This window comes from Elephantulus edwardii, unplaced genomic scaffold (genome assembly GCF_000299155.1).
Source record: "Elephantulus edwardii isolate Elephantulus edwardi_28Jun2011 unplaced genomic scaffold, EleEdw1.0 scaffold00161, whole genome shotgun sequence".
Taxonomy (NCBI): domain Eukaryota; kingdom Metazoa; phylum Chordata; class Mammalia; order Macroscelidea; family Macroscelididae; genus Elephantulus; species Elephantulus edwardii.
The window spans coordinates 979,077-984,076 of NW_006399911.1; the positions used below are offsets into that span (position 1 = coordinate 979,077).

The 5,000-nt window shown below is 40.4% G+C and overlaps 1 protein-coding gene across 1 annotated transcript in view; it reads left to right on the forward strand.

Moving 5' to 3' along the window:
• Positions 1-5,000, forward strand: part of KMT2C (lysine (K)-specific methyltransferase 2C) — a 187,666-nt gene that overhangs the window by 161,196 nt on the left and 21,470 nt on the right. The window lies entirely within an intron of this gene.

Sequence of the window (5,000 nt, forward strand, 5' to 3'; positions counted from 1 at the left end):
AGGGGGTGGTAAGACTGGATGAAATATGTTTACGGCATTGAAGTCTGTGGGGGAGAGAATAGTTTAATAGTATTATATTTTAGGGCAGTATGTTTATCGTAGGTGTACGTAATGGGGGTTGCAGATTGGATTATATTTGGACGGGGGGTGGGTGGGGAGAAGGGTGCAACAATGATTGAATGGAATTCCAAAATCTCTGTAGATGTTCATTGAAATGAAAAATAAATAAAATATTTAAAAAAATTTCCTCAAATCACTTTGTAAGCTATAAATTTCTATATTCATCTACCATCTTCACTGCCTGCACTATTATTAGACCGTTTGAGTGTCTCCTTCTATTCAGTACCCTTGCAGAAGCCAGCAAACATTAAATAATAAATGTGATCAAATTACATTGTCTGTAACTAATATAGGGAGCTCTGATTGCCCAGTGAGTTAAGAGTTGGGCTACCAACCCAAAGGCACATGGTTCAAATCTGTCATCTGCTCATCGGGAGAAAGATGGACAGTCTTCTCCTATTTTATTTACATCCTCTGAAATGAGTTAATATTGGTCTAAAACTAAACATCGAAATTAAGACAGACTGGAAAGAAGGATTGTTCATCCACTTCCAGAATATAACAGGCCTTCGAAAACCCTAAAGAAGAACCCAGTACAAGTACAATAACATCATCATTCAGATTCCTCCTCTTCTGCTGTCACCTTTTCTCCTCCTTCCTGGAAATTTGAAGATCTTTTCTTTACTATTTGGACATTTCACCAAAATGTGCTTGGGTTAGGTTTGTTTTTACTGGTTTCCTTATTTGATGAGCCCTTTTTTCTTGAGTACTGTGACCTTTAGTTAGAACAATGGCTTTTTTTATTCATTTGTGGGTAAGTACCTCCCTTCTGTACTCTTGACCTTTATGCAGATAATTGATGTTCTGAAATTAGTCCTCATAGTGTATGCTCAGACTATCAGTGTCAGCATTACCTGAGATGATGTAGAGAATTGCAAATCCCCGTTTCACTAGGAATGAGGAATCCAACTCCAGAGGCAGGTCCCCACTCTCACCTCTCTAGATTGATAAGCACAGAAAGGAGGGAATTTGTTAGGTTAGTCCTATTGCCCCTCTTAGTGGGAATGTCCTTGATCTTTGTAATTTACCTTCTTCAACTGCCAGTCTTTCTTTTGTGTTTTTAAAATCAACTTAAAAGCCCTGTTTCCTCATTTTTTTATTTGCTGTCTTGTTTTCACATTATGAATACAGTATCTTTTCTCTCAGATGTTGTTGCCTCAAGAATTGAGTCTCAAATGGATAAGAATGCTCTCTCTTCCTACTCTAAGTTACCTGTCTGCTTAAAGTGTTTTGAAGTTAGTGTCTCAAAATACACTATTATTTCTTTATTTCTCTTATTATCCAGCAGTTTTAATTTACTAATAAAACATTTGTTATCTATTTTCTTGTTAATTGCCTAATCAACACCAAAGTGTTAGACTGTGTGTGTGTGGCTAGACCATGATTCTTAATGGTTTTGCTGTTATGTAATGATGTAATTTGGAAGTTACATGATAATGTAGTTACCCTCCATTTTCACAAGCTTGTTTTTGCATATCAAGCTGGTATTTGTATCCTAAGGAAGGAGTGCATATAGTCACTCACTGATTGACATACCCATTCCTTTTTTAATACTTATTATTTCACTGTTCATTCAGTGGCCACCTTCCCTGTTCCCAGCTTCCCCCACAGGCCCTCCCTGTGCCAGGGGATCCACCCTCACAGTGGGCATGTGGTATTGGGGGGACCAGGTTGCCCCTCCCACACCCTGACCACCTCTATTCCCCCTCTTCAGCCCGTGGTCCTCTCAGCAGGGAGCAGAGCAGACTATTCCCAGTGAGCCCCCAGCGAGTCATGCTGGCCCCCAGGGTTGGGGGTTTTTCTTCTCCTGGTGCCATGCCATGCCAGCCACAGCAACGTGTGCTCATGGGGTTGGCAGTGATGTCAGCTACCCACCTGATCCATCTTGAAACATGGACCAAGGAGTCTAACATCAATCCCAGTGCCAAGATAGAACGAACAAACAAATTGGATGTCATTTCAACTACCAGTGTTCATACTGTTCATTTTTATCTAAACCATTCTACAACAGTGGCATCATGTAATATTTGTCCTTTTGTGACTGGGATATTTCACTCAGCATAATGTTCTCCAGAGTCAACCATTTTGAATAATATTGCATGAGTTCCTTGTTTTTTAATGCAGCATAGTATTCCATTGTGCGAATATACCACAGCTTCTCTAGCCATTCGTTTGTTGATGGGCACTTAGGTTGTTTCCAACTCCTTGCTATTGTGAACAAAGCTGCAATAAACATGGGTGTGCATATATCTGCTTGGATGTCAGCTATGGTCTCTTCAGGGTATATTCCCAGTAGTGGAATTGCTGGGTCAAATAGTCGTCCAACTTTCTATGTGTATGAAGCAACTGGAAATACCACAGCTTGGGTGAGTTGCACCTTCATCATTAGACTTCCTGACGCCCCTGCCCCCATCCCCAGCCACTTGTGGGCTCTTCTCAGAAGGGTTCCTTCGAAACCTACGTCATTCACTTCTTTTACACAGAGAGACAAGAGCTCTTGTGATGGAGATGCGACAAGCAGGAAGAGGCTTTTGGAGTGCTGGCTGCTTCAGCTGTGAGCCTAACAGACATGCATGAACTTGGAGCCCAACAAGGGAAAGAAATGTAGGTTAAGATATAACATAGTTGCTGTTGTTGTTATGTGCCTTCAGGTCACCTGCAATTCATAGCGACCTTATGTACACTGTCCGGAGCCAGTCTTGCTGAGTCCAGCACACCTAACCGCATTACCCCAGTCACTGTATCAATCCATTTCATCCAGGGTCTTCCTCTCCTGCGCTTTCCCCTCCACCCTTTTGAACATGATCATTTTCCAAGGACTAATCCCTCCTGGCCACATGCCCAAAGTATGTGAGCCAAGCTTCAGAATCCTAGTCTCCAAGGAGAAACTTGGTTTCACCCTCTCCAGGACACACCTACTTGTTTTCTTGGCAGTCCATAGTATGTTCAAGTCCCTTCTCAAATCAGTGGCATCAATAGTTGTTCTGTCATCCTTAGTCATTGTCCAGCTCTCTGATGCATTGCAATTAATTGCAGAGACCATGGCCTAGATTAGGCACACTTTAGTCTCCAGACTGACATCATTTCTTTTCAGTACTCTGGAAAGGTCCCTGACAGCAGGTTTACTAATGCCGTTTGCCTTTTGATTTCCTGATTGCTGGTGCCAAGAGTGTTGATTGTGGAACCGAGCAAGCTGTAACTGTTAAGAGCCTCAATCTCTGTCATGGTCCCGAAAAGAAAAAGTTATTGTCATAAATGGGAAATATCATATATAACATATGTCATATATATATAATAATATAATTGTTAAGAATCAAGGAAAATCCCATTGCCTTTGGGTCAGAACCCACTAATAGCTGACAATCCAGTGTGTTTTTCAAAGGCTGTAAATTTTACAAGAGGAGAACATTCATCTGTCTCCTGCAGAGATACTGATGGATTTGTGCTTTTAGATTAGCAGGACAACTCCCTGTGGGCTGTGTCACAAGATAGATTTTAGTTGATACTGCTAGTCTTCTGTAGACTCTTAATTGCACATTTCTTTCTATAGTGTGTGAGAGCACTTTTCTTGTTTTCCCATTTGTAGCAAAAATTACCATCTTTTAAAGTTTTGCCAATCTTGATAATTATACATTAGCATTGTTACTTTAATTACAGTTTCTAACTACTAATTACTGAACAGCTGTTCATGCATGCTGTTTGGGTTATCTCTTCCATACATTGTATATTCATATATTTGTCCATTTTTCCAGTCCTAAGAACTTGCACTACTAAATACTTTGGTGTACTTTTGGTATTTGAACCATGTGCCTTTGCGATTGCCGCACAGCTTCTTACCACTTATTGTTGTTTACGGTAGAGTCACATAGCTGACCCTCTGGTGGGTTTTCAGAGGCAATTAATTGTGTGGGAAGAGACTGCCCATCCTCCTTTTGGAGCAGCTTGTGGCCTTGAACCACGTACCTTCAGGATTGCAACACAGTTTCTTACCACTTGGCCATCTCAGATAGATGCTATGCTCTATGGTTAAATATGTTGCTAATATTTTTCCCTCCTCCCTGGTTTGAGGTTTTTTGTTTTGGTTTGTTTGTTTGTTTTTTACATTTCCAGCTTATTGCTGTCAAGGACTGGGAAAAAACAAAACTCACTGTCATTGAGTCAATCCTGACTCGTGGCCACCCTCCATCAAGGTTCTAAAACTAAATCTTTACAGATGGGGACTACCCGTCTTTTCCCGAGGAGCACCTGATAAATTCTAACTTGTGAATTTTCACTTAGCATATACTGCACTGTGCCACCAGGACTGTCTGTTAAGAATTTTTACCCATACCTGTCATAGTAAAGTCTTCAAGAGCTTCAGCCTAGAGTTCTTGAGATTTCTACATATATAAACCATCATCTTAGCAAAAGAAAGCTTTTAAAAATTCTTCCTGTTACGGTGTATGTGTGTATGTTTCCTCCTGTATTTCATATAACAGTTAGTAACCATTCCTAACAAACTCTTCCATGACATTGTACCACTCACCGATAAATGCTTGCTTCTCAGTTGGTATGATGAAAGTTTTAAAATGAGCCTTGCATTTCTGCAGTAAACTATACTCTGGCATATTGTACTTTGATGACTTTGTGATTCTGTTTCACTTAGAAAATGCTGGCATCTATTCTCTGTGAAGTTGGGGGTTTTCCCCTTTATACCCTTTGTCAGGTGTTTCGTTTATGCTGATGGTTCTGTGAAATTAATCAGAAGAGCCTTTCTTCATCTTTCTGATTTAAATATCAGAGTGTTCTTCAAAGAGATAAAAGTTTTTATTTCAACTGTGGTCCTTGCCCCTTCCCCCCATTTTAGTGGGTCTCTCTGCTGACTTCTATTTGATAATTTG